This window comes from Palaemon carinicauda, chromosome 17 (genome assembly GCF_036898095.1).
Source record: "Palaemon carinicauda isolate YSFRI2023 chromosome 17, ASM3689809v2, whole genome shotgun sequence".
In the NCBI taxonomy this organism is placed as follows: domain Eukaryota; kingdom Metazoa; phylum Arthropoda; class Malacostraca; order Decapoda; family Palaemonidae; genus Palaemon; species Palaemon carinicauda.
In genome coordinates, this window is record NC_090741.1 from 13,432,405 (window position 1) to 13,444,253 (window position 11,849).

General features: G+C 46.2%; 2 pseudogenes; both read right to left on the reverse strand.

Moving 5' to 3' along the window:
• Positions 1-4,382: 4,382 nt before the first annotated feature.
• LOC137656919 (5S ribosomal RNA) lies at positions 4,383-4,501 on the reverse strand (annotated as a pseudogene).
• Positions 4,502-5,814: 1,313 nt separating this feature from the next.
• Positions 5,815-5,933, reverse strand: LOC137656922 (5S ribosomal RNA; annotated as a pseudogene).
• Between the last annotated feature and the right edge of the window lie 5,916 nt (positions 5,934-11,849).

Here is an 11,849-nt window from a genome sequence, read left to right on the forward strand (position 1 = left end):
ACTTAGTTCATTCCAAATATCTGTATATTGTATCCGATTTTCTTCAGTTCCACATAAGTCCCTACCTGTTATTAAACTCTAAAACCGTACTAAGCACTGGATCTTTCTTGGTATTGTGTGCAATACCCTTTACTGTAATGAGTACTTCCTATACTTATACTAATAGTATACTGACATCTTACTCTTCTGGAGCTTTGTCTACTGGAAATGTAGGTAAAGCATCTGTATTACCATCTTTCATGAAGGACAATATTCTATAACATAATGGTTTGCAGCTAACATAATTGTCCAGCATTGTAGTTTTGCTGCTACCAATGTAGGTAAACTTGCTTTTGGACCCAATATTCTCAATAAAGGTTTATGATCTGTAAAAAGTTTAAACTTTTTTCCTGCCATAAAGATACATATGAAATTTCTTAACTCCATTCACTAATGCTAAACCTTCTTTTTCTATTTGAGAATAATTCCTTTTTGCCTTGTTCAATACTCTGCAAACGAATGTAATTGGTTTTCCTGTTCCATCTGGCATTACAGAGATAAAATTACACCTAACCGATGTTTAAAGCATGATATATATACTCATTCAACTGGTAAATTCATTCAATAGTGGTCTAAAAATGTAGGTGATATTATTCCTTGCTGGATTTTTTTGAAAGATTCCTGACAATATTTTTCTAATTTTATTCTACAACCTTATTCAACAAGTTATACAATAGATCTGTAATTGTAGATAAGATCTGAATGAGATTCCCATAAAATGTTACTGAACCTAGAAATCATAGTAATTCCTTAACATTTTAAGGTACTTTTTTTTTTTCAATTGTACTGCTTAATTTTTCTCTTTAGTTTTGTGAATACCCTTGCCATTAATTATAAAACCTAAATATCCCACTAAATTTACATTTAAAATACATTTTCTTATTCACTTTAATATTATGTTCCTTCAACTTCTTCAGAACTGTCAGTAATCTTTCTCTATGATCTCTTTTATCTTTACCAGAGACTAAAATATCATGTATGAAAATATATAATCCTTGCATTCCTGAAAAAAATCTTATCCATAATTTGTTGCTATATAGTTGGACTACTTGCTACATCATATGGTAATCTCTTTGGTCTATACAAACCTAAGGATGTATTTACTGTACATAATTCTTGTTATTTTTCATTTCTGGGAAGCTGTTGAAATACTTGTCTAAGATGTAACTTAGAAAATAAAGTATATTCTGATATAGTTGCAAACGTGTTTCGGATTTGGTAATGGATGATGAGCTACCTGTAGCTGTGGTATCAACGTTACCTTTTAATTCCTATATAACCTAACCTGACGATTTTCCTTCACAATAGGAACTAATGGTGTACCCCAATCTGAATATGTAACTTTTTCCCATGAATCTCTTCATTTTAACCAACTGATTTCTCTTTCGACTGCACTTTTCATGGTATTGGTCTTGGAGCTAACGATCTAGGAGTACTATCTGATTTCAAAATGACAAATTCGAAGGTAATTTGTATTTTTCCTAACCATTCAAACCCTAGCCATTTACATTGGGTTTACCTTTTAGCGTAGCTGAAATGGCGAGCCATTAGAATTTAACGAGGATGTAATACCCCCGCGGTAGTTAGCGGGGGGGGGGGGGGGGGGAGCGGTGGCTAGCTACCCCTCCCACCCCTCACACACAGGTGAATGCTCCACTTTCACTTAGAGGTAGGACTTGTCTTGGGGGACAGGGCTGGCGGGCAAATATATGTAAATAGCTAAGGTTTGTATGGTTAGGAAAAATACAAATTATCTTCGAATTTGTCATTTGTTCTGTAACCGAAATACAAACCACGCTATTTACATTGGGTGATTAACCCCTTAGGAAGGGTGGAAAGTCCCCAGCCATACTGGCTTTGGCTTTACCCGGGGACTCAGAATCCGAGTGAGTCGCACTCGAGAAAAGGAGTCCCTGCACCTCACAAGTTCCTTGCTCCCCAAGGAACCGTGTGGCCTACATAAGCTTGTGTGTGAAGGAAGAAGTGTGACCCGTCCTAGGCAGTTGACCTGGAGTTCCAGAAGGAACTCTGGGTTAGGACATTCCCAATACCACCTCGTCAGGGTATGGGGGACGCGACAGTATTGACTCAATACTCGGAACACAAGGAAGCATGGTTTACCTGCAAAGGTTCGAGGTCAGCTATGCAGAGACCAGGATGCTGCTTCCCAGTAGAGGGGAAAATGAAGAAAGAAGTAAGGGCCAGACATACTTCTTTCGTTCATGCAGACTAAAACCTGATAACAATGCCCTTAACCTTCTGCTACCTGTCCAAAAAGGAGCCTGAGGTTAGACCAGCTGTTGCGTAGCCACCACAGAGCGATAGAAACGTATCGAAACTCCTATGGGTCACGCCCTGCAGGAAGCGGGCTGCGAAGGTCATTAGACGCTTCCAGACTCCAGCTTGTAGCACCTGCGTCACAGAGTAGTATTACTCGAAGGCGAGGGACATTGCGATGTATCCGACATCGTGTTGTAGGGCGACGTGACGGGGGAGGGTCTGGATTCAGGTAGAGATGAATGTCCTTGAGTCCGAGCTGAAGAGGTATACTGGTGACTCTCCCCCGTGTCCTTCTTGTGCTCCCAACCCGGCTGCACGTGAGGACAAACTGCAACTGTTCCCAAAGCTAACCTCTCGATTCCTTTACTGGCAAGAAGGAGAAGGTTTTGGGACATCAGATATAGAATGGTGACTCGAAATCTTGAAGGAATTGGACCGAAGGCTGGGACCCCAAGATTCTGAGTCTAGCCAACAACTCAGGAGTGAACCTGAAAGTTGCCTTCCCACATTCCTTAGAAAGGGCGGAGTCGTACGAGACCAAGAAGATTGCTTACACACTGGCCGCGGCCAGAGTGAGCAGGAGACCCAAGACAGAATACGATCAGAGGCCTGACGTAAAGGGTCTTGAGAAGATCTCTAAAGGGACTAAAAAGTCCGAGCTATGCTCCATGTTGGAGGTCTCACTCCGACTAGGGCAGGGACGTTCGCAGCTTCGCATGAGCGAGGAAAGGTCCAGTGGGAAGGAAAAAGTTATTCCTTTAAGCCTGAAGGCTGAGCGACAGGCTTCATTGTAGAGAGTGGGAAGGAGTTTCCCCCCGCCGAAAGGCAATAAGTTCGTTATTGCTGGAGAAGAGGCCTCAAGGGAAGAGGTATATCTCCCACGACACCAACCACCGAAGACTCTCCACTTCACCTGGAAGACCCCTGCGGATGACTATCGCAGGTGACGCGACCTCCGTCCCACGACTGTAGCGGGTTGTCTCTTCTTGAGGAGGAGGCGTAGTGTCTCCAGGCATGAAGCCGAAGCGACGCCCCGGCTTGTGAAAGATGTTGCTGTGTGGTTGTTCGAGAAGCCTGTGCCGTGGGAGAAGCTCTCCCGGGAGTTCCGTCAGGGGAAGCAGAGGGTCTGGTAACCGTTCTGCGTATAGTCCCAGTGGAGCTCTCAGGGCCATTGAAAGGTTGACAGACAACCTGGTCTTGTTGAGACCCATTCTCAACAGACAACAAAGGAGGGAAGACGCAGGCGTCGATGTTGTCCCACCATCACCGGAATGCATCTTGCCAGAGTCTTGGGCTCTGAGACTGGGGGGAAGAACAGCGGAAGCTTGAGGTTCCAAGCTGTCACGATCAGGTCCCCCAGGCCAGGACTTGCTGGGTACTCAAGGCCAAAGACCCCCAGGTACACTCTCTCTACGAGGCTCTGCTCGGATAGTCGGAGAGAACATTCCTCTGCCCGGAATGAGAGAGCCGATGGTGGTATTGAGAGGATCTCAAATCATCTCAGTATCTCTACTGCAAGATGCGAAGGTAGAAAATGCGTCCCCTGTTGGTTAGAACACGCCAGTACCATGAAGTTGACGCGCACGGAGCGACTCGGCAGGAGCTGTAGGATCTGTAGAGGGGACAGACTACGGCCCCTAAGCCTGCCTGAATGATGGAGAGGTATCCTACAGGTCCTGACCATAGGCCTGGACCGGAACATGCCCCCCCCCCCTTTTCTTTGACGAGTCCGAGAACAGCATAAAAAATGTGGGGAAAGGACGAGAATATCCACTCCCATCAAGAGGTTCCACAGGTCAACACCCATTGCAGGTCTAATCGTTCCGCTGGTCCCATAGGGGCCAGAAAGTCCGGTTAATCGTTGCTTTGAAACCACCGGAACTTGGGCCGCCCCACAGGGAACTTATCCTGAGGCGACCGTTCGGAACTTTAGACGGGTCAATGAGGAAAAGAAAACTAGGAAACGTTCCAAGGTAGGGCTGCAAGCTGTGATTGACTGAGAACAGGTACTGCAACTCTCCTCAGCCTTGCCACAGTCAACTGAAGGGAAGGCTTGGAGGAAGCGGCAACAGAATCTGGCGTCCCCAGGCGGAGACCCATCCAAGTACCGACCAGACCCGACGTTGCTTAACCTCGCTGGACGGACGAGAAGCGGGGTTTCCAACGTGGTAAGGCCGTTGACTCAATATCATGGCTAGATACTCCAGATGTTGAGGCAGAAGAAGAGAAGGCTCCTAGCAAAATACCATGAACCCCCACTCATGGTAAGCATCCGGAAGCTTGTCCCGGCGCTGAAGAAGGTCGAACCCGACATGAACAGATTCTGAATCTACATTTGATGTTTGGGCATCTTGGCTAATATTCGATTCATTTGATCCAATTACATCTGAAAATATTCCATCTCCAACATTCATATGGTCTATTGGATTTGTATTTAATAGCAGTATTTATCAACAGGACGTTTTGCAATAACTCCACCAACATGAACATTGTGATGTAAATTTCAAATTTCACTTATAGTCTCTCTTGGTACCTACTTCTTTGGAGTATTGTAAGATCTTACCATGACATTAGATAAAAGGGGAATTTTTTTTTACCTCTGGAAGATTTTTTACTTGTTTACACTATTTTTCTTCTAAACCATTTTGCAAACTTGGTTACAAGTCTAAATTACACCTAATCCCCCTCCCCATCAACAAATTCAATGGTGTCACACCTATTGTACTATGTGGTGTTGTTCTATAAGACAATAAAAACTTTGATGCATGAAAAAATATATTATTTGTCTTTCTATACTTCATGCTATGCTTAAATGTTTGAACAAATCCTTCCAAATGCATTAATTCTTTTACAGCTGCATAAGAGGTTGTTGTCTTCGTTGTAATTTCTTTTTGTCCTTTTCTGGAGTCATCGACAGCTATCAAAAAAAAAAGATAATCTAAAATAGGACCTGCAAAATCAATATACAATATTTGCCATGGATACCAGGGTAACTTCCATGGTAACATTCTAGCAAAATGAGGATTATTCTGTTGCACAACACAATTCATACAATTTCTTACAAATAATTCAATGTCTCTCTCTACACTGTGCCACCAGATACTAGTCCTTTCAATAGACTTTGATCTAATAATGTCTTGGTGATCAGAGTGTATATCAGACAAAACCTTCTCAGTGAAACAGGAATAACTAATCTTGATCCTTTCATGATACAACCTTGCGTTACACTTAGTTCATTCCAAATATCTGTACATTGTATCCGATTTTCTTCAGTTCCGCTGGTCCCATAGGGGCCAGAAAGTCCGGTTAATCGTTGCTTTGAAACCACAGGGAACTTATCCTGAGGCGACCCTTCGGAACTTTAGACGGGTCAATGAGGAAAAGAGAACTAGGAAACGTTCCAAGGTAGGGCTGCAAGCTGTGCTTGACTGAGAACAGGTACTGCGACTCTCCTCAGCCTTGCCACAGTCAACTGAAGGGAAGGCTCGGAGGAGGCGGCAACAGAATCTGGTGTCCCCAGGCGGAGACCCATCCAAGTACCGACCAGACCCGACGTTGCTTAACCTCGCTGGACGGACGAGAAGCGGGGTTTCTAACGTGGTAAGGCCGTTGACTCAATATCATGGCTAGATACTCCAGATGTTGAGGCAGAGGAAGAGAAGGCTCCTAGCAAAATACCATGAACCCCCACTCATGGTAAGCATCCGGAAGCTTGTCCCGGCGCTGAAGAAGGTCGAACCCGAGCCTACCGGAGTTGACCAGACCTCCAAAAGGGAAGGAGGCGGAAGCCTGCACCTGAGCGGCCATGAGGAAAGCAGGGAGAGTTCTCTGGGGAAAAAACTGCGATGCCACGGCTGGATCGCCACACTGCATCTTAAGCAAGAATACCTGTAGTCTAGGCTGAATTCCACGAGCTTCCTGGAAGATGGATGGAATGGAAACTGAAAGTACCCGTCCTTCCGATCCAGGGCCTAAGGAGTCCTGTCGCCTCGTTACCAGTCTGATCGATTCTGCTGTTCCACGCTGGACGAAGTTTGTTCGACAAACTTGATCAGAGATGAGAGGTCGACTACGGAACTCCCGTCTCAGATACTTCCTTAAAAGAAAGGATCGACTGAAGAAGCCGGGGGGTGAAGCCATCGACGATCCTATGGAGGACCTTCTCCTAAGGCATGGATCATTCTGCCCAAACGGGCAAACTCTTGCCGACCCTATGGCATAGAGGTTCAGAGACACTGAATTCGCTGACAGAGACGGCAGGTGCGATATCCTTGGCTGATCACAGATATCGTGCAGGAATGGGCCTCGGGAAGCTATCATCCGGATGAGTAAACTTAGGCATCCTCCCAGCGTGAAACCTGCAAGGGGGGGGGTGCCAATCCTAGAGTTCGTGAACTCGGCCGCTCCCTCTAGGACTATGCCCCCCCGGGAGAGCCTCCCGTGCCACCTGTTCCTAACAGGAGGGAACTGCTATTGGACACCTTGTGTCAGTTGTCGTAGCCGGTCCGATAACTTAGGCCGACGTGGCTGAAAGAAAGAGGCGCTGGAGCCCTGCAGGGTCTGGAAGAAAGCGCCTTGGAGGAGTGAGAATGGAAGTCGACTTCCTCCGCACAACCGCTGTCTATGTCTCTGTCCTTGGGCACAAACAAACTCTTCTCAAGGATGGAAGGGTGTCTGAGGCTGTCGACATCCACGGATGAAACACCCGAAAGGAAGCCCTCGGTCATTGCGTCCAGATGGTCGAACATCGAGCTTGCCCGCAAGTTTGAAACTTGACGACGAAACGCCAAGGTGCTTGAGCCCGAGAAGAAGAAAGTACCCATGACCTTCCTGTAGCTTCGATGAACAAAACCTCGGGTCGCAACCGAGGAGGGAAAGGACCTGGTAAGCCCCTTTCACTAGATGGAGAAGAGGAAGGGGTAAACCAGTCACCCCTTGGCCGAAGGAATAATCTCGAACGGAAAGCCCCCTGGCAAAACCCTTCCAGGGAATGACAGGGAAGGGCTAACCCAGGTTCTGGAAAAAAGAATGTTGCTCAGACTTCCCTGAAGATTATTGCTGCTCTTGCATGTGCCATGCTCTGCATTTAAGGGGTGAGGCCGTGTTCTGGAAATACGCTCCAGATGACTCGCCAGGCTGGCCATGCTGCGAAACCCCAACGGGAATCGCGGTCGCAATCGCCCTGGCGCTTGCGCGATGGTAAATCAATGGTTTGCGCGTGAGCGAACGTGGAAGCGCCCATGCGCGGAAACGCAGGAATGCAAACGAAGGTGACCGAAGGAGCGCAGAAGGAGGGCAAGTGAGGTAGGAAGGGCGAGAACTGGTGGTCGGCGAGCGATAACCCATAGGCGAGCAATGGATACTGCAAGAATTAAGCCGACGTTCGCGCGACGGAACACCGTCGGTCCGCGCGACGGAACACCGTCGGTCCGCGCGACGGAACACCGTCGGTCCGCGCGACGGAACACCGTCGGTCCGCGCGACGGAACACCGTCGGTCCGCGCGACGGAACACCGTCGGTCCGCGCGACGGAACACCGTCGGTCCGCGCGACGGAACACCGTCGGTCCGCGCGACGGAACACCGTCGGTCCGCGCGACGGAACACCGTCGGTCCGCGCGACGGAACACCGTCGGTCCGCGCGACGGAACACCGTCGGTCCGCGCGACGGAACACCGTCGGTCCGCGCGACGGAACACCGTCGGTCCGCGCGACGGAACACCGTCGGTCCGCGCGACGGAACACCGTCGGTCCGCGCGACGGAACACCGTCGGTCCGCGCGACGGAACACCGTCGGTCCGCGCGACGGAACACCGTCGGTCCGCGCGACGGAACACCGTCGGTCCGCGCGACGGAACACCGTCGGTCCGCGCGACGGAACACCGTCGGTCCGCGCGACGGAACACCGTCGGTCCGCGCGACGGAACACCGTCGGTCCGCGCGACGGAACACCGTCGGTCCGCGCGACGGAACACCGTCGGTCCGCGCGACGGAACACCGTCGGTCCGCGCGACGGAACACCGTCGGTCCGCGCGACGGAACACCGTCGGTCCGCGCGACGGAACACCGTCGGTCCGCGCGACGGAACACCGTCGGTCCGCGCGACGGAACATGTCTCTGCCATGTTTGGTGCACACTGGTACATGCCGTTCTCTACTACCAAGGCCACTCTCCAGAACACGACATAGTCATTCAAAGCTTGCTAACGCTTGCCTGGTAGTTGCCAATGGATCTGCGATCCCCACCCACAGGTAAAACACCCTCATATTATTGTTTGGGAGCGACCAATATCATTGGAAGTTTCTTATCGACACTTTTTCAACCCGTCCCCTCCAACATTGCTCTCCAAATCAGTGCACACATGGATGCCTATGCCCACCTCCTCATTTCGTACCCAGAACTTCATCAAACGCCCACAGCTCCTGCCAAACACAGTATTTATCACCATATCAAGGTGGCAGGGACACCAGTATTCATAAGATTCAGGCATCTGGCATTAGATTGTTTGACAGCCTTTAAACAAACATTCAACAAAATGGAAGAAATGGGCCTTTGCCAAAAAGCCTCAAGCCCATGGTTGTAACCATTACACATCGTCCTGAAGAAAGATGGCTCCCTGCAGCCTTGTGGGGATTACAGGCAGCTGAACATGCGAACAGAACCGAATCACATGCCCTACCATAACATCGCCGAATTTGCCTCCTACTGGGCACAAAGTGAAGGTATTCTCCATGCTCGACCTCTTGAAGGGGCATTATCAAGTACCCTTGAACCCACAAGATATCCCCAAGGCCGTCACCATTACCCCCTTTGGTACATACACCTTCAATTACTCCTGTTATGGCCTTTGTAATGCTGGGGCTACTTTTCAACACCTTATGCATGGCATGTTAGAGGACCTCTCCTCCTTTGTACAGTATGTTACGTGGATAATATACTTTTGTTCTTGTCCCACATAGAGGAACATCTGTCACCTACGCATTGTTCTCGACTGCCTACAAATCGGCCTTTGGCGCCAATGAAGTATCGTTCATAAGGCATCGCATCACTCCTGAAGGAGTCAACCCCTTCCCTGAGAAGGTAGCAGCCGTTCATAACTGCCCCACCCACTCTACTAAAGTATTGCAAGAATTCTTGGGCTTGATCAACTATTATTACTGGTTCCTGCCAGCCTTCACCACCACTCTTGAAATGGTATATGGTGACACGTTGGTCGTCCCTGCCAATTTGTTTTCCCGTCTACAGCGTGCTCTGACAATCTCCAGTGCCTGCGTCATGTTGTTAAAAATTTTACTAAATGCCATCAGACATACTAACCCCCAGCAAAGCAACAGATACCGACATATTTGCCCAAGGCATCACACGTTTTCCTAAGTAACTACACTAGCAGGGCACAGCTAACACCCCCTAAAAGGGCCCGTTCCTCGTGATCCGTATCACATCGAAGGCTTTCTTGATTAATATTCGTGACAAAGAAGTCTGGGTCTCCATTGATCGTCTAAAACCTGTATATCTGCTGCAAGACTACCCACCTACAGAGCGCCTCTCATGAGCAGGGCACCCTATTTCACATGAATGTTTTCTTCAGGGAGGAGCCATATACTGCACATATCTCACACACGCTCGTACGCTGTATCAGTATCTCCTTTTTTTTTTATATCACTGATGACAGAACCTGTTTAAGCTTACCTTTTCATGCTTTAGTCTCTTTGAATTTTTGTGACATTGCTTGTATATAAACTTGTTATCTGTTGAAATAAAGTTAGTTGCATTCATCTCGACTCTCTATTATAACCTAACAGCAACTTCGCCTAGTCTTTTCTTTAATTGCACGAAAAAATTTCTTATTGCGAAAGTCTTTTAAAATATTTTCTGATCAAGCTACAGGGTACTTTCAAGAAATGTTATTATTATTTTATTTCTAGTTGTTTCTACTGTCTGGTTTTCAGCTGCAGAATTACAACTGGACAGGATATTACGGTTTAATAAATTTCTCATTCCTGATGCAGATATCAATCTCTGGCACCATCGTTCAGTTATTTAATCATGCATGTTGTATAAGATTTTTTCATAATTCCTTTGTATTCAGATCTTCCTGAACATTATCATCGTGTTTGTAATACTACATATGCAGTTAATTCTAATAGTCATGCCTTCTCTATCATAAGGCTCAACACTACACGGTATTGTAAAAGTTTTATTCTGGCTGTGACCAAGTTATGGAATGGTCTTCCTAATCCATAAGTTGAATTCGTGAAACTTCCAAAGTTCAGATCGGATACTACACTTAGAGGTATTATTAATTTCGATTTCCAAATGCAAAATACATTACACTGAATAAATGAATAGATTAATGCATTGAACCTATAATTTAGTATACAGTAATTTGAAAATGTGCCTTAATTCAAATTAATCTCATAGTTCCTTATCATCCACTTCGTCTTCAATCAAGTGCCAGTTATAAATGAAGAAGTCACACTACATAATTTAAGTAATATTTTACTATTATTATTATTATTATTATTATTATTATTATTATTATTATTATTATTATTATTATTATTAAATGCTAAGCTACAACCCTAGTTGGAAAACCAGGATGCTATAAGCCCAGGGGCTTCCACAGGGAAAATAGCCCAATGAGGAAAGGAAACAAAGAAAAATAAAATATTTTAAGAACAGCAAAAACATTGAAATAAATATTTCCTAAATAAACTATAAAAACTTTAACAAAACAAGAGGGAGAGAAACTAGATAGAACTGTGTGCTCGAGTGTACCCTCAAGCAAGAGAACTCTAACCCAAGACAGTGAAACACCATGGTACAGAGGCTATGGCACTACCCAAGACTAGAGAGCAATGGTTTGATTTTGGAGTGTCCCTCTCCTAGAAGAGCTGCTTACCATAGCTAGAGAGTCTATTCTACCTTTACCAAGAGGAAAGGGGCTACTGAACCATTACAGTTTAGTAGTTAACCCCTTGGGAGAAGAAGAATTGTTTGGTAATCTCAGTGTTGTCAGGTGTATGAGGACAGAGGAGAATCTGCAAAAAAGAGGCCAGACTATTCGGTGTCTGCGTAGGCAAAGGGAAAGAACCGTAACCAGAGAGAAAGATCCAATGTAGTACAGTCTGGCCAGTCAAAGGACCCCATAACTCTCTAGCGGTAGTATCTCAAAGTGCAGAAGGTGCCCTGGCCAACCTACTACCTACAAGCTACTCCATCTCTTCTTTATGATACAATGTAACTATATATTTGTTTCCGAATATCTCCCCATGAGTAGTGATGAAAAGTAAGTTTATTCATCAATGCTTCACTCCTCATAATTCTAGCACCACTTGAAGGGTGTTTTTCAATGTCCATGATTCAACTTGTCATATGTTGTTTCATTTGGAACTGAATGTATTACACATTTCTCAGATGAACTGTTACTGTTTTTATATTCGTAAGTGTGTACATATGCACGTAAGTCTTTTCTTACTGCAACATAATTTCTTATTATAAAGTAATCACAATGTAAACCTACATACACCC